The sequence below is a fragment of the Chiloscyllium plagiosum genome, unplaced genomic scaffold (genome assembly GCF_037043375.1).
Source record: "Chiloscyllium plagiosum isolate Xiang-an unplaced genomic scaffold, Cpla_swu_hap1 HiC_scaffold_31, whole genome shotgun sequence".
In the NCBI taxonomy this organism is placed as follows: Eukaryota; Metazoa; Chordata; class Chondrichthyes; order Orectolobiformes; family Hemiscylliidae; genus Chiloscyllium; species Chiloscyllium plagiosum.
The window spans coordinates 42414017-42432886 of NW_028270169.1; positions in this window are offsets into that span (position 1 = coordinate 42414017).

Consider the following 18870-nt stretch of genomic DNA (forward strand, 5'->3'; position numbering starts at 1 on the left):
TCCAAATTGCAGTAAGAATGCACTGAATACTATTACCTCTGAAACGAACGTGGTTAAACCAATAAGAATCTTGGTCCGACAGCACTCGAAGTAAGCTGATTTCGATTACAATCTCTGGTGGTTAAGGTGAGGAATGTTAGTTCTGCGAATGGACGCCTTTCATTTTCAGCCGAGGAAGGGGTGTCAGCATTGAATGTATCACCTGGGTAGGATATACAGAGTAACACTCGGCTCACACAGCACTGTCAGAATTCTCTGTTCCATCCTCAGAAAACCTTGGCTAATTCCTATCTATTGCCATCTGAGGACCCTCCAAGTGAAATTGATCATTTATTGCATAACTTTATGGACTTGGGATTTTCTTGCATTTGTTACCTGTAAACTTGACTATTCCAACACACACCATGATAACCCTCCGTCTCTGTAACTCAAGGTCATTCACCACCCTGCTTCATGTGTCCTCATACATACCAAGTGCCTGACAGTTCACCCTAGGACTTGTTGACCTATATTGGCTCCTGGTTAAGCAATGCCACAATTTTATAATTATTATCCTTATTTTCAAATTCCTCCAAATTACAGCTCCCCAAACCTGCAACCTCCTCCACCTGGCGACCCCTTCTAGCTCTGAAGCCTCCTCTCAGCATTACATCCCTCCCAATCTCTGCAGCCTCCTCCAGACTCAACTGGCTCTGTAATCTCCAGCACTACAAGCCTCTTATTTCTGTAATACCTTCCAGGCCCTGCAACCCTCCCTTTCCCTGAAATCTCCTCAACAACCCTACAACATTCCAGGTCTCAATTATAACCTCAAGCTCTACAACCCTTTCCATCACTGTAACCTCCTCTGGTTATACAACCTTCCCAATCTCTGTAATCTCTAATATACAACCTTCCCTATCTTTGTAATCTCCAATATACAACCTTCCCTTTCTCTGCTAATTCCTCCAATATACTACTTTCCCTGACACTGTAACCATGTCTAATATACAACCTTCCCAATCTCAGTAAACTCCTCCTATATACAAACTTCCCTAACTCTGTAACCTCCTCTATTATACAATCTTCCCTGTCACTGCAATTCTCACTAATATACAAACTTGCCTAGTTCTGTAACCTCCTATGATGTATAACCTTCCTGTCTCTGTAACCTCCTCCAATATACAACTTTCCCTCTCACTGAAATCCCTCCAATATACAACCTTCCCTGTCTCTGTAACCTCTTCCAAAATACAACCTTCCCTCTCACTGTAATCCTCTCCTATATAACCTTCCCTGTCACTGTAATCCTCTCCAATATACAACCTTTCCTCTCACTGTAATCCTCTCCAATATACAACCTTCCCTCTCATTGTAATCCTCTCCAATATACAAACTTCCCTGTCACTGTAATCCCCTCCAATATACAACGTTCCCTCTCACTGTAATCCTCTCCAATATACAACCTTCCCTCTCACTGTAATCCTCTCCAATATACAACCTTCCTTCTCACTGTAATCCTCTCCAATATACAAACTTCACTGTCACTGTAATCCCCTCCAATATACAACCTTTCCTGTCACTGTAATCCCCTCCAATATACAACCTTCCCTCTCACTGTAATCCCCTCCAATATACAAACTTCCCTAACTGTAATCCCCTCCAATATACAAACTTCCCTAACTGTAATCCCCTCCAATATACAACCTTCCCTGTCACTGTAATCCCCTCCAATATACAACCTTCCCTGTCACTATAATCCCCTCCAATATACAACCTTCCCTGTCACTGTAATCCCCTCCAATATACAACGTTCCCTCTCACTGTAATCCTCTCCAATATACAACCTTCCCTGTCACTATAATCCTCTCCAATATACAATCTTCCCTGTCACTGGAATCCCCTCCAATATACAATCTTCCCTGTCACTGTAATCCCCTCCAATATACAACCTTCCCTGTCACTATAATCCTCTCCAATATACAACCTTCCCTGTCACTATAATCCTCTCCAATATACAATCTTCCCTGTCACTGTAATCCCCTCCAATATACAACCTTCCCTGTCACTGTAATCCCCTCCAATATACAACCTTCCCTGTCACTTTAATCCTCTCCAATATACAACCTTCCCTGTCACTATAATCCTCTCCAATATACAACCTTCCCTGTCACTTTAATCCTCTCCAATATACAACCTTCCCTGTCACTATAATCCTCTCCAATATACAACCTTCCCTGTCACTATAATCCTCTCCAATATACAATCTTCCCTGTCACTGTAATCTCCTCCAATATACAACCTTCCTTGTCACTGTAATCCCCTCCAGTATACAACCTTCCCTCGCACTGTAATCCCCTCCAATATACAACCTTCCCTCTCACTGTAATCCCCTCCAATATACAACCTTCCCTCTCACTGTAATCCCCTCCAATATACAACCTTCCCTGTCACTATAATCCTCTCCAATATACAACCTTCCCTGTCACTGTAATCCCCTCTGATATAAAACCTTCCCTGTCACTGTAATCCCCTCCAATATACAATCTTCCCTGTCACTGTAATCCCCTCCAATATACAACCTTCCCTGTCATTGTAATCTCCTCTAATATAAAACCTTCCCTGTCACTGTAATCCCCTCCAATATACAATCTTCCCTGTCACTGTAATCCCCTCCAATATACAACCTACCGTGTCATTGTAATCCCCTCCAATATACAATCTTCCCTGTCTCTGTAACCTACTCCAATATGCAAACTTACATAACTGTGTAACCTCCTCCAATATACAATCTTCCCTGTCACTGTAATCCCCTCCAATAGACAACTTTCCCTGTCACTGTAATCTCCTCAAATATATAAGCTTCCCTGTCACTAGAATCCCCTTCAATATACAAACTTCCATAACTCTTTAACTTGATACAATGTATAACCTTCCTTGTCTCTGTAACCTCCTCCAATACACAAACTTCACTGTCACTGTAGTCCCCTCCAATACACAAACTTCACTGTCACTGTAATCCCCTCCAATATCCAACCTTCCCTGTCACTGTAATCCCCTCCAATATACAACCTTCCCTCTCACTGTAATCCCCTCCAAAACACAATCTTCCCTAACTCTGTAACCTTCTCCATTATACGACCTTTTCTTTCTCTATAACTTCCCCTACAGTTCTGGACCTTCCACAGCTCTGTTACTTCATCTAGCCCTGCAAACATTGCTATCTCTGTAACCCAATCCAGTCCTCAAATCTTTTCTCTCTTTGGAACATACTCCACCTTTGCAACCTCATGAGATATCTGCACTTCTCTGTGACCGTTGGCACATTTAATTTTGGTTATTTTACTATTGGTAGTTGTGCCTTCAGTTTGCTATTGCCTAAGCTCTGGAATTCTCTTCCTAAACCTCTCTGCCTTCTTACTCTCTTTCCTTCTTTCGCATTCTCCCTAAAGTCTACCTCAGTGACCAATCTCTTGACCATCTGCCTAAATTCATTTGATAAACACTGCTCAAATATCCATTGGTTCTTTATGCTCGATAGTGAGAGATCAGTTTAACCCATCATTTAGAGCTGGATTTGAGTTCAGAGGTGACAAAGCATTCTACTCTTGCTTTCCAGATGATGGAGTTGGACAGTGAGTGTCATGTCCTTGTTCTATTTTTGAGGGAGAATGTGATTTGCTAGATACATGTATGAACATTTCTCCTGTAGGATGTGGTTTTTGACTGATGTAAAGTTCAGTCTTTGCAATCGCATCAATACGTTGAAATTTCACTGAAGGATCCTGCAAATCTCCAAACAAGTAAACAGATAATTGGAAAGATCCCATCATTCAAAATAATTGCAGTTCTTGTTTCTGTGTTTCTCCAAGCAAGTTCCCCATTGGCCAAGTGCAGAAGAGATTTGGGACACTAGCTTTTGAAACTACGGCAATTCCTTGGTTTTCGTCTGGCATTCTGAGTCTAATCCCCATGATGTGATTCTCAGTTTGAATATTCTTTCTGTTACACATTATCCTCCTTATGCTTTTCACCATTATAATTCACCTACATTTCCATCATTCTCATTAAAGAGCTCTGGTTTACACTGCTTTTGGTACTTCCCCAGCTTCAGGTTAAGATTCTCAGTTGTAACATCCTCTTAATACACAATTCACCATTTGTTATTCATCATTTGGTGATAACTCACTCTTTGTTCTGCCACACCACCATACCAGAAGTTGAGAGAAAGTTTGGACGGATGGTTTTATCAGGAATCTGATAGTCAGTTATCTGATTCAGTGGAGGAGCAGCTTCGCTTCCCTGCCCTATTTTAATAAATTCATCCAGGGTTGTGAGCCTGAACAGATGGAACAAAGACCTGTCCTTCCTCTTGTAAATGCTCCCATTCCTTCTTTATTAGGGGGCTGGTTTTGCCATTTGTCTGTTAAACTCAAAGACAATGCCTCCATGTCTCTGTGCAATAAAAGCTCATTTCCTCCACTGATTTGTCATTACATGGTTCGGCTTTCACAACCGCAGTTACTGGCAACTTATAAACAGTTCTGGGTCATAAAGATAGTCCAATTAACCTCTGGTTAGAGGGAGAATCTTTATTTTTATTATTCTTTAGCGACATGATCTTTGATTTAATATTCAGTTCTCATGCCTCATTTTCTGAAAATTTCCAATCAATTCTGGAAGCTTTCTGCTGAGGTGCACAATTTCCAAATGTGACTAAACTTGAACAATGCAATGTACAAGCTCACTGTACTCCCTTGTTTCCCAACAGCAATTAATGGCTAGAACAATTTTGCACAACCTTAATCTCCATGCCCACCAACGACTCATTTAAGAACAATGTATTGAGATTTTTATAATGATCCAACCATTAAATGCATCTGTTGTCACTTTTATGAGTGTTCCCTCGTGAACGATTATGGAGGCGTACTTTGCCATGTCCTAAGGAAGGATTCTGAACAATGAGTTTCAGGCTGAAACTTACATAAAAGATATTACTTTGGAACTGTGGTTCAACACATGCACTTTGCATCAGAGTAACTAGGCAGCAACTGAAGTGGGAATTCTGAATGATATGTGCCCTCCATAGCCCAGATCATTGGGGAAAAAAAAGTCACTTCAATGCTTTGCTGCTTGATGTATTGATTCTCAAATTATGCCGCAGTTAGGAGCAACAGGTCAGTGATGGGTGATAGGTCAATGATGGGTGACAGGTCAGTGATGGGCGATAGGTCAGTGATGGGTGACAGGTCAGTGATGGGCAACAGGTCAGTGATGGGTGATAAGTCAGTGGTGGGTGATAGGTCAGTGATGGGTGATAGGTCAATGATGGGTGACAGGTCAGCGATGGGCAACAGGTCAGTGGTGGGCAATAAGTCAGTGGTGGGTGATAGGTCAGTGATGGGTGATAGGTCAGTGATGGGCAACAGGGCAGTGATGGGCAACAGGACAGTGATGGGCGACAGGTCAGTGATGGGTGATAGGACAGTGATGGGTGACAGGTCAGTGATGGGTGTTAGGTCAGTGAGGGGTGATAGGTCAGTGATGGGTGACAGGTCAGTGATGGGTGATAGGTCAGTGATGGGCAACAGGGCAGTGATGGGTGACAGGACAGTGATGGGCGACAGGTCAGTGAGGGGTGATAGGTCAGTGATGAATGACAGGTCAGTGATGAGTGTTAGGTCAGTGAGGGGTGATAGGTCAGTGAGGGGTGATCGGTCAATGATGGGTGATAGGTCAGTGATGGGCAACAGGTCAGTGATGGGCGACAGGTCAGTGATGGGTGATAGGTCAGTGATGGGTAACAGGTCAGTGATGGGCGACAGGTCAGTGATGGGCGATAGGTCAGTGAGGGGTGATAGGTCAGTGATGAATGACAGGTCAGTGATGAGTGTTAGGTCAGTGAGGGGTGATAGGTCAGTGATGGGTGACAGGTCAGTGATGGGTGATAGGTCAGTGATGGGTGACAGGTCAGTGATGGGTGATAGGTCAGTGATGGGCGATAGGTCAGTGATGGGTAACAGGCCAGTGATGGGTGATAGGTCAGTGATGGGTGACAGGTCAGTGATGGGTAACAGGCCAGTGATGGGCGATAGGTCAGTGATGGGTAACAGGCCAGTGATGGGCGACAGGTCAGTGATGGGTGATAGGTCAGTGATGGGTAACAGGCCAGTGATGGGTGATAGGTCAGTGATGGTGACAGGTCAGTGATGGGTGATAGGTCAGTAAGGGGTGACAGGTCAGTGAGGGGTAACAGGTCAGTGATGGGTGATAGGTTAGTGATGGGTGACAGGTCAGTGATGGGTGATAGGTCAGTGAGGGGTGATAGGTCAGTGATGGGTGATAGGTCAGTGAGGGGTGACAGGTCAGTGATGGATGATAAGTCAGTGATGGGCAACAGGTCAGTGAGGGGTGACAGGTCAGTGATGGGTGACAGGTCAGTGATGAGTGACAGGTCAGTGATGGGTGATAAGTCAGTGAGGGGTGACAGGCCAGTGATGGGTGATAAGTCAGTGAGGGGTGACAGGTCAGTGATGGGTGATAGGTCAGTGATGGGTGACAGGTCAGTGATGGGTGATAGGTCAGTGATGGGTGATCGGTCAGTGATGGTGATCGGTCAGTGAGGGGTGACAGGTCAGTGATGGGTGATCGGTCAGTGATGGGTGACAGGTCAGTGATGGGTGATCGGTCAGTGAGGGGTGATCGGTCAGTGAGGGGTGACAGGTCAGTGATGGGTGATCGGTCAGTGAGGGGTGATCGGTCAGTGATGGGTGATCGGTCAGTGAGGGGTGACAGGTCAGTGATGGGTGATCGGTCAGTGAGGGGTGATCGGTCAGTGATGGGTGATCGGTCAGTGAGGGGTGACAGGTCAGTGATGGGTGACAGGTCAGTGATGGGTGATTGGTCAGTGAGGGGTGACAGGTCAGTGATGGTGATTGGTCAGTGATGGGTGACAGGTCAGTGATGGGTGACAGGTCAGTGATGGTGATTGGTCAGTGAGGGGTGACAGGTCAGTGAGGGGTGACAGGTCAGTGATGGTGACAGGTCAGTGATGGGTGACAGGTCAGTGAGGGTTGACAGGTCAGTGAGGGGTGACAGGTCAGTGATGGGTGATCGGTCAGAGAGGGGTGATCGGTCAGTGAGGGGTGACAGGTCAGTGATGGGTGATCGGTCAGTGAGGGGTGATCGGTCAGTGAGGGGTGACAGGTCAGTGAGGGGTGATCGGTCAGTGAGGGGTGATCGGTCAGTGAGGGGTGACAGTTCAGTGAGGGGTGATCGGTCAGTGAGGGGTGATCGGTCAGTGATGGGTGACAGGTCAGTGATGGGTGACAGGTCAGTGAGGGGTGATCGGTCAGTGATGGGTGACAGGTCAGTGAGGGGTGACAGGTCAGTGAGGGGTGATCGGTCAGTGAGGGGTGATCGGTCAGTGAGGGGTGATCGGTCAGTGAGGGGTGACAGGTCAGTGATGGGTGATCGGTCAGTGAGGGGTGATCGGTCAGTGAGGGGTGACAGGTCAGTGATGGGTGATCGGTCAGTGAGGGGTGATCGGTCAGTGAGGGGTGACAGGTCAGTGAGGGGTGATCGGTCAGTGAGGGGTGATCGGTCAGTGATGGGTGACAGGTCAGTGATGGGTGATCGGTCAGTGAGGGGTGACAGGTCAGTGAGGGGTGATCGGTCAGTGAGGGGTGATCGGTCAGTGAGGGTTGACAGGTCAGTGAGGGGTGATCGGTCAGTGAGGGGTGATCGGTCAGTGAGGGGTGACAGGTCAGTGAGGGGTGATCGGTCAGTGAGGGGTGACAGGTCAGTGAGGGGTGATCGGTCAGTGAGGGGTGATCGGTCAGTGAGGGGTGATCGGTCAGTGATGGGTGACAGGTCAGTGAGGGGTGATCGGTCAGTGATGGGTGATCGGTCAGTGAGGGGTGATCGGTCAGTGAGGGGTGATCGGTCAGTGATGGGTGACAGGTCAGTGAGGGGTGATCGGTCAGTGAGGGGTGATCGGTCAGTGAGGGGTGATCGGTCAGTGAGGGGTGATCGGTCAGTGAGGGGTGACAATGATAGCAGAGGAGGCTGATGCATTTCTGAATTGTGTTAAATCCTAAAATACCCAGCTTGTGCGTGCCCTTGTTTTCTGTTCTAGAATCCTACAAACCTCTTTCTTTAAAAAAATGTTGCAGATCCTATCTGTTTTCCTTTTACTTAAATATTAATTGTGTAGTTTACTCCTTCGTTTTTTCATTTCATTAAATTACTTTTCTGAGTTGAAAGTCTTCAGGCCTTTCAGAAATTCCTATTGATTCTCCTCTGTTTATCCAGGGTGGGTTAGTTTTGGCTAGCATGAACCAGAGAGTCCTAGATTCACAGAGTCATACAGCACTGAACCAGGCCCTTCAGAGAACATTTTACTTTTGAGGAAATCACCCATAACTATTTTAGTTTGTTTGCTTTACTTTATCTGCCCATTTCCTCATCTCTGCTGAACACATTGATTTGTCATGAGTTCAAGGTGAGAGGGGAAAAGTTTAAGGGAGATATGCGTGGAAAGTTCTTAACGCAGAGGGTGGTGGGTGCCTGGAACCCATTACCAGAGGTGGTGGAGATGGGCACCATAGTGTCATTTAAGATGTATCTAGAAAGATACATGCACGGGCAGGGAGCAGAGGGATACAGTTCCTTAGAAAATAGGAAACAGGTTTAGATAGAGGATCTGGATCGGCACAGGCTTGGAGGGCCGAAGGGCCTGTTCCTGTGCTATAATGTTCTTGGTTCTTTGTTGCTGGGATATGGTCCTAGGACCCCTATTTACTCTCTGGGCCATATTATTCAGACCTGATAGAAGCAACTGTTGGTTTCCAATCTGGGATCCCCACTTTGTTGAATTGGATTAGATTACTTACAGTGTGGAAACAGGCCCTTCGGCCCAATAAGTCCACACCGACCCGCCGAAGCGTAACCCACCCATACCCCTACATTTACCCCTTACCTAACACTACGGGCAAGTTAGCACGGCCAATTCACCTGACCTGCACATCTTTTGGACTGTGGGAGGAAACCGGAGCACCCGGAGGAAACCCACGCAGACACGGGGAGAATGTGCAAACTCCACACAGTCAGTCGCCTGCGGCAGGAATTGAACCCGGGTCTCAGGCGCTGTGAGGCAGCAGTGCTAACCACTGTGCCACCATGCCGCCCAGTGAAGCTCCTCTCCATTTCTAATCAGGTTGCTGATCTGGAAAGCTCAATTCCCAGAGCTAGGCAGAGGGTGGATGCCTTTTTGTTTGCCTGGGCCTTAAAATCCTGGAGAGCTCTTCACTGATGGAATGGGCAGACAACCAGCACTGCCTCACCAGACTCATCAAAGGTATCAAAATAGGTATCTCTTGGGCATTCTGAGGAAGGGTCACCTTCGACCCACAGCGTTGGATTTCTCTCTAGAGATGCTGCCAGACCTGCTGGGCTTTGCCTGCAATTTCTATTTTTACCTCTTAGGCTGTGCTGGCCCAAACATGTCACTGTGGACTCAACAGTGAATCTCGCTGCGATTCGCCGCAGTATCCTTGCACTCGGAAGCTCACTAATGTGGTCTGTTCACTGTTGTATTGTGTGTCTGTGTCTAAGACAAGGACAACACAGAGCTTGGTTGCGCTGGTTAAAAATTCTGCCATCACTTGATCTGAGCTCAAATATAATAATGGTCACATTAAGTGAAGGTATTGAAAGTGTGAACCTGATACTGATCCCTTTAGGAGAGAACTTACCACAGCGAAACCCCTGTGGTGTCCAAGGAAACCCCCTGCGGAAGGAATTCAGCACAGAGCTGTTAGCATATCCCTTTATTGCTGCTCTGGATTCTCACAGAATGGGTTGAGAGTATAAATTGCCCGGCATGACTAATCTCCAGCAGACTGGCCTGAATGTCACGAATTGTTTGCAATTATTGTCATTTGGCATTGTCATGGATTAGCTGGGTGGGTATGGCTGCAAGAGCCATTAATACCCCTTCTCTCACCCGTAATTGTCACATGGAGCTGGCTGGGAGCGAATTTAGATTCTAATAGGCCCTAATATGCAAGCATTTGGAATGAAGCAAAGGCAGAACAGTCATTAATGGCAATGGCGTGTTTATGAAGCAATCAGATAGCCTTGAATGGAAGGTTGTTGTATCTCTTTGAAGTCAGGGCCTCAGGCTAATTTCGCTGCTGGGCTCCTCTAGCCTAAGGGAATGAGTTATCAGGACACAGACCTAGACCAGTTTGAATACTTTTTTTCTGGAGATTTAGGGTTTCCCTTCTATTCCAAACACTTCATCTATTTTCTATGAAGCAAAATATAAAATAAAACCAATTAAGCTGCTTTTGAATCTTTCAAAGCGATGAGGTCAAATTTGAAGAAGGGTTCATATCATTTCTCCAACCCCAATCTGTACTGTACAGAGTTTCAACTGAATAATTATTTAAATGTCTCTGGATAATCTAGTGATGATGTCCTGTAATGAGACAAAGGAAGAAAGAAACACTATATGGGCTTGAAGAGTTGGTTAACACCTAGATTACATTATTGGCTGCCATACAGCAGAGGATTATCAACGACAGATTGGGTGCTGGCTGTTCTGTGTTTCCCAGTGAGCAATAATAAGTTTCAAGGATGATAAAGACCACATTGGCTTTTGTAGCCAGAATGACTTCCGTCTCCCATTTCAGCATCCTATTCATAAACGATTGCAAACAATTTTGCCTCTATATAGGAACCTATTTCAAATGTTGGTCTCTCTGTGAGGTGAACTTAATGATACCAGTCACTAATATTTCTTCTACTGGGCTAGATGGCAGCCTTGGCTCAGTGGCCGCTGAATGATTTCAAAGTATTCTCTAGATATTGGAGCGCACAGCACGAACTGAAACGGCGTAGTGTTGCCACTGCCAGAAGTTCAGCTCAAGTGCTAAACTCTTCCAACCCACCCAGGTAGGTGTAAAAGATCCGATGGCACTCTTTAGTGATGAGTTAGTGAGTTCGCCCAGTGATCAGGTCAGTATTATTTTCTCAACTGCTATCACTGAGTTATTTGGTTGTTTATCTCCCCTCTATTTGTAAAGACATTCAGTAAATCAATTGCAACCATTTCTTCACTGGAGCACAATCGCCATTTATAATATTAACAATTCTATGTTCATTTTGTTTTACAGCATTTACCTCATTAGTTTGACAGGACTGCATTATTCATTAAACAGAATTGTCTGCAGTGATATTAGGTATTATCACTCTTGAAATTCCAGCACTGACATCATTTCTATTACTGAACTGTTGGTTTACAGAGGAAGCTTGATTATCCGGCATTTGATTATCCGAATGTACAGATTAAAACATACATTCGATTCAGTACTTTTATTAGCAATATTCCAGCAATCTTAAAGGCAACAATATCTTGTAAACAATATTTTGTGAATCTGCTTTTAATTTGAATTAAGTCACATTTTATTTAGCATATCCAATAATGTTTCCATGTCAGTGACATTGTAACACAGTCTTTGAGCTGTGAAAGTATTTTGTTGAATAAAATACCATTGTCATGATTATGCCTATTTGTGTAGTGGGCAAACAGAAAACTGCTGTGGACCTCTTTTTCTAGATGAAGACATTCCAGGATGAGTCCTGAGTTTATGCTGAATCTGCTGATCCCACTCTGTTCCTGATCCTGTCCAGCTAATCCTGACTGATCGTGTCTCTGAGAGTTTATGTGGGTTGCATGTGGGCTTGCTGTTCGATTGTATGTGTGTGGGGCTCAGTGAGGGGCAACCTTTCCCATGTAGAAGGTGGTGACAGAGGAACTGGTGGAGACTGGTACAATTGCAACATTTAAAAGGCATCTGGATGGGTATATGAATAGGAAGGGTTTAGAGGGATATGGGCCAAATGCTGACAAAAAGGACTAGATCAGTTTAGGATATCTGGTTGGCATAGATGAGTTGGACCAAGCAGTTCATGCTGTGTGATTCTATTTCCATGTTTAGATGCAGTTTCAGTCCCTCACAGCGTCCACCTCTTGTGTGTCTGTCAAGGCCACAGCATTGCCCACTCTCAGAATGGACCAGCAGCCCATTCAGGAGAAAGGAGAACTGGGGATTAAACTTGCTGTGACTGTGCACAATGACAGTGTGTCCAACACAAGGTCTTTCATGAAGTGCATCTAAAATGAATACCTGTGGTGTGTGTGTACCTCATGATAGAGGTCACATATCTACAGCAGGCAAGGAAAGACATTTGTAGAAGATAGCATTTCAATCCAAACATCCCCCTTTCCGTAAGAAACAAAGACTAAATTGCCTGCACTATTTGTAAATGTTACGTTCCTTAAGTTACGTATTATACAAATAATGATTCTCATGCATTAATGACGGTTTGCTATTCCAGCCACTCCCACTTTTATCTATTTATTAATGATCAATGGAATGTTTAGGTCTTGCCATGATATACATGCATGCCATTGGTCTTTTATTCGCTAATGTCTGCTGCTTGGTACTCTCTGGTTCCATTTCCAAAGCTTCTCAGCTGACTCTGCTGATTTCCACTGTTGCCTCAGGCACCTCTTTCCTTTAGCTTTTCATTCTGTGAGTCCAACAAGGTAAGCTTTTCATTCTGTGAGTTCAACATCAAGTTTCTGTTCATGGCAACTCACAGCTCTCTGTCTGTAGCTGTGCTTTCACAGCTTCCTTTCTAACACATGATATAAGAGTACAACGTAGCAGTGTGCTCAACACAAGGTCTTTATTGAACTAAATCTAACATATCCCCCCACAGTGTGCTCATAGTACAGAACTCATAACTATTGCAGACTGGGATGTTCATTCATATCAATTCAATCCAAACAAACTTCCACAAGTGGGAGATGAAGTGTTTGAACACTGAAAGGATCCTTGAACAATTGATTAATTGGAATAAATAACTTATTTGCAGACAGAGTGAGGGATGACTAGAAATGGGAACAACTGTAACATTGAAAGAAGAAAGAATACTGAGAGTGTTAATATATTGTTCAGTTATTCATAAAGATCTAGAAACTAATATATATATCTGGCGGGTCGGTGGGGCGGGGGGGGGCGGGGTTGGTGTTGGGAGTGCAGGGCACAATCAGTGTGGTACTGCAGTCATGTCCTGACTAAGTTGCTTGGTACACCAGCCAAACAAACTGAGGAAAGAAATATACTTGATGAATCACGAGCATTTTCAGTCTGAAGTATGAATATTTTTAATTTCTGCGAGTCAGCCAACATAATGAAAGTGATAATATTATTCATTTCTGTTATTCTGTTCAAGCCTAAGTTAAAGAAGCAAAAATGAGTCAAGGAGAAGCACCAAGCTTTGCTCTTTTTAGCTGGACAGATTTCCTTTGATGTTTGATTCCTCCCTCAATGTACTGCACCATCCAACAAGTTGCAATAGAGATTTCTGTAAATAGAAGCGGCTTTCACAATCAACAATTTGCAGAAAGGGATCTATAAAACCCTAACAGACTATTTATTAAGATGCATCGGTTGAAAATGTCTTGGCTCAGGCTTACAAAGATTGTCTGAGTGGTCGTTCTGAGTGGCACTGTTCCAGTGTCTCAACCCCACATGCAAAGAGGAACTGTTAGGTTCTGACATTGTTGGGATGACTGGAAAAAATTTAAAGTCTACACTGAGCTTTCTAGTGCTGAGGCAGTTGTCTTCAGGACTGCTGGTCTGATTGTATATCAATAGACTTAAGGTGCTTCATGTCCACTCTAAAGTAAAGGCACCTATTGTCATGTAAGTACACATGCTCACCGTTTGTGTTTATCGCTGCCTAATTGGGGCAATTTCTGCTACAATTGATCTTAACCAATGAGCTGATAAGAAGATATTTGAAAGATGTTTGCCATTTTCATTACCATCTAGATCAGATTTGTGCTTGATATTGTAAGAGTATGAGGTTCAAGGAGTGAGAATGATGTTAGCTATCATGCCTGCCCACTCTGTCAACTTACTGCTTCGACTTTGACGTGAAGGATGGGTATTCAGACAAAGCTGACAGTGCCTGCAGAACCTGAACTTCTGCAAGTCTCAGTGTCTTCATATAGAGGGAGAGAAAATTGGGGAGAAAAATTTAGAAACCTATGGGAAATCCTACATTGTTCCTTGTGTTAAATTTGTCCAAGGAAATGGCATTGCTTTGTGACTTCAGATTTGTGAACATGATCATTCTGAAGACATGATCCAGACAGTACATTGAGTCCAGGTGGATATACATGCAGTGTTTAGTCACAATCTAAACCATTGAGTATGATCAGTTCATTAATGTATGAGAGATGCATGTTTTCTTACCCTTGGTCTGTGGGACCCTATTAAATAGATTCAACAGCAGACGTTTGTGAGTAAAAAGGTTATTTAGCCCCTGAAATAAATGTGATGTCTCACACAAGTATTAGGTACAGGTCAAGGTAAAATACTGTTACAGACCATAATTTTCTTAGTCTTTGAATTGCAATCACTGGTCTCCCTCATGGTGGGCCTGTAGTTTCTTTGATGGTTTTAATGTTTTAAGGTTGCAATGAGGATCTTATAAAACAAATGACTCTTAGCTCTCATTGTTGAATTTCCAAGAAGTGATCCTCAGGGGAATTTGAAAATAGGAAAGGCTGGCGAGTCCTTCTATCTGCAATCTCTCACTCTCGCGATATCACTGTTTATCCACCTTGGTTATTCGCTGACTTGTAGTTGTTAGTTCATACTCTGACTTCCTGGCCAACTGTATTGTTGGTTTAATATCTTTCTGGTGGAGCTATGTGCAAATTGCTTCAAACTGATTTTAAAATCAGACAACAGCATGTCTCTTTCATCATGTGACTTTTCACAAGTTCAATGTATATTCCAAATAAGGGGTAGTGTTCATGTTGACTCTAATGTCCTGTGTTGTGGTTTCTAACATACCAAGGCATGACACTTGTTGGTAGGTGCAAGCCTTATTCTGTATCCAGTTTTCTAACTGATCCCAGTTTGATTAGTGACTGTCTTTCCGCAGAGCTGGTAGCCTGTACAGAAATTGAATTTCCAGATATTTCTGTCCAAGAGCTTAATACATCCTGGAGAATCTGTATGTGAGGAGAATCTGAGGTGACAATGAGAGAAACAAATGTGACTCAAATATGCTTGAAGTAAATAACTAACTGGAAGGAGTATTCTTTGAGAGTGAGGGAAATGTTGGTAAGCAAACGATTGATTGAAGAGGGATTTGCTGTCTCAGCCTTGGTTGGTTGAGAGATAAATAATAGTTCTGTCCAGACAGAGAGTAACTGCCTCAAGAAAGAACAGAGATCCAGTCAGAACTGTTGTTCCACACCAGTAGTTTGTGTTTTGAATTGATTTGTTGCCAAGACTGACTTTTTATTATTGCAAAGAGTTGAAATGAAGAGAATGTTTACACAGTCAAATGAGTAGAGACAATGGAACCTGGGAAAAAGTCCAGAAAATTGTGCACAAGCCATTTTAACTGGTCTCTTTATTTCGATTCATGCATAACAATGTGCATTTATATAGCATATTTAATTTGGAAAACATTTAAAATTTCACCACGTGAGTGTAATGTACCAAAAAGTTAACATGGAGCCAAAAAAGCGACTTATTATTTTGACCAAAGTAGGTCTTAAAGGATATAAGTGACATAGAGAAGTGGATAGATTTGAGGGGGTAATTTCAGAGCTGAGAGCCCCAGCCAGTGAAGCTAAAGCCAACAATGAAGGGGTGTAAGGTGTTGGGGGGGAAGTTAGAGGCCATTGTTGGAAAATCATAGAGACTTCTATCATAGAGCTCGATTAGAGTTTTAGAGATAGGGTGGAGCGAGGCCATGGAGGGGCTGAAACAAGTTGAGAACTTCAAATTTTGGTTGTTGGTGGATGGCAATCGATTTGGAGATATGTGAGCACAGCAATGACTGATGATACTTGGTACAACTTATGATATGGGTGATAATATTCTGGATGACCTGAATTTGTGGAAGCTGGAAGCTGGGAGGACAGCCCACATAAGTGAGGCACCAAAAGCTCGCAAACATTTTTCAGCAGTAGCTGATGTTGTATAACATCATGGTTCTGAAATGGTTAATGTGAAGGTGCATTAAGCTCCACCAATAAGTGAGGTTACACAGTCATTGGATGGAAAAGAAGCTTGCAAGGAGAATGCAAAGAGTTTTTATAAATACATTAAGGACAAAAGGGTAACTAGGGAGAGAATAGGGCCCCTCAAAGATCAGCAAGGTGATCTTTATATGGTGCCACAAGAGATGGGGGTGATACTAAATGAATATTTTGCATCAGTATTTACTGTGGAAAAGGATATGGAAGATATAGACTGTAGGGAAATAGATGGTGACATCTTGAAAAATGTCCATATTACAGAGGAGGAAGTGCTGGATGTCTTGAAATGCATAAAAGTGGATAAATCCCCAGGACCTGATCAGGTGTACCTAGAACTCTGTGGGAAGTTTTGGAAGTGTTTACTGGGCCTTTGGCTGAGATATTTGTATCATCGATAGTCACAGGTGAGGTGTCAGAAGACTGGAGATTGTCTAACATGTAAAAACAAGCCAGGAAACTATAGACGGGTGAGCCTGACCTCGGTGGTGGGCAAGTTGTTGGAGGAAATCCTGAGGGACAGGATGTACATGTATTTGGAAAGGCAAGGACTGATTAGGGATAGTCAACATGGCTTTGTGCATGGGAAATCATGTCTCCCAAACTTGACTGAGTTTTTTGAGGAAGTAACAAAGAGGATTGATGAGGGCAGAGTGTTAGATGTGATCTTTATGAACTTCAGTAAGGCGTTCGACTGGTTAGCAAGGTTAGATCTCATGGAATACAGGGAGAGCTAGTCATTTGGATACATAACTGGCTCAAAGGTAGAAGACAGAGGGTGGTGGTGGAGGGTTGTTTTTCAGACTGGAGGCCTGTGACCAGTGGAGTGCCACAAGGATCGGTGCTGGGTCCTCTACTTTTTGTCATTTACATAAATGATTTGGATGTGAGCATAAGAGGTACAGTTAGTAAGTTTGCAGATAACACCAAAATTGGAGGTGTAGTGGACAGCGAAGAGGGTTACCTCAGATTACAACAGGATCTTGACCAGATGGGCCAATGGGCTGAGAAGTGGCAGATGGAATTTAATTCAGATAAATGACAGGTACTGCATTTTGGGAAAGTAAATCTTAGCAGGACTTATACACTTAATGGTAAGGTCCTAGGGAGTGTTACTGAACAAAGAGACCTTGGAGTTCATAGCTCCTTGAAAATGGAGTCGCAGGTAGATATGATAGTGAAGAAGGCGTTTGGTATGCTTTCCTTTATTGGTCAGAGTATTGAGTACAGGAGTTGAGAGGTCATGTTGCGGCTGTACAGGACATTGGTTAGGCCACTGTTGGAATATTGCATGCAATTCTGGTTTCCTTCCTATCGGAAAGATGTTGTGAAACTTGTAAGGGTTCAGAAAAGATTTACAAGGATGTTGCCAGGGTTGGAGGATTTGAGCTATCGGGAGAGGCTGAACAGGCTGGAGCTGTTTTCCCGGAGCGTCGGAGGCTGAGAGGTGACCTTATAGAGGTTTACAAAATTATGAGGGGAATGGATAGGGTAAATAGGCTAAGTCTTTTCCCTGGGGTCAGGGAGTCTAGAACTAGAGGGCATAGGTTGAGGGTGAGAGGAGAAAGATATAAAAGAGACCTAAGGGGCAACATTTTCTTGCAGAGGGTGGTATGTGTATGGAATGAGCTGCCAGAGGATGTGGTGGAGGCTGGTACAATTGCAACATTTAAGAGGCATTTGGATGGGTATTTGAATAGGAAGGATTTGTAGGGATATAAGCCAGGTGCTGGCAGGTGGTACTAGATTGGGTTGGGATATCTGGTCGGCATGAACGGGTTGGACCGAAGGGTCTGTTTCCATGCTGTACATCTCTATGACTCTATAACTCTATGATTACAGAATGAAACGCAAACACAAGAGAATAGAATAAAGAATAACTTAACTATTTAAAAACCCAACAGACCATCCCAAGTTATTGATGCTGTTCCAAATTCCTGCAGCAACCCCTTGACAAAAAAGGTAAAATCAAACCCAGGGTCTTACAGGAGAGAGAGAGAGAGAGAGATGGCAGAGAGATTCAGAAGATGGACCTTCTTCCATGGAGCTGTTTCTTTTGGATTCCCAGCTTATGACTGACTGATTGTTAAAACCAAACCAGAGATAAGCTGAGCTGGGAGAACTGGCCACTGTCCTTACATTGTACAAGGGTTTGTTTAAAAATTTAAAGGCTTCTTCAAGTAGAGAAACCCAGACATTTCAGAATCCATGTGTCTATGATCTTTTGAAAAAAAAACGAGGATAACCTAATCTTGTTTTTAAGGAGCAACATCACCTCAGATCCTCTCAACACCCTTCACTCGATTAAACATACTGTTCCACAATCTGCAATCCCACCACTGGGTTAGCATTAACCTGGGCCCAGTGGGTTCTGGGTTCAATTCTCACATCAAAGATTTAAGGAACAAATCTAGGCTAATAGCTCAGTGCTGTTCTGAGACAATGCTTCACCACAGAAGCTGTTAATCTTTGAAAGAGTCATTAATTCATCGCCCCATATATCCTCTCAAATTATTATATTAAAATCCAGCAAAGAGTAGGGGAGTTCTTTCTAGTGTCCTGACCAATATTTATCCCCATTCTATCGAACTAAAGCAGGTTAGCTTGCCATTGCGTTCTGTGGGATATTTCTATGTGCACATTGACTCCTGCAGTTCCTTATTACAATAGTAACTATATTTTAACAAAATACTTCATTAGTTGCAAGTTGCTTTAGGGTATCTTGAAGTTGTGGAAGGTGCAATATAAAT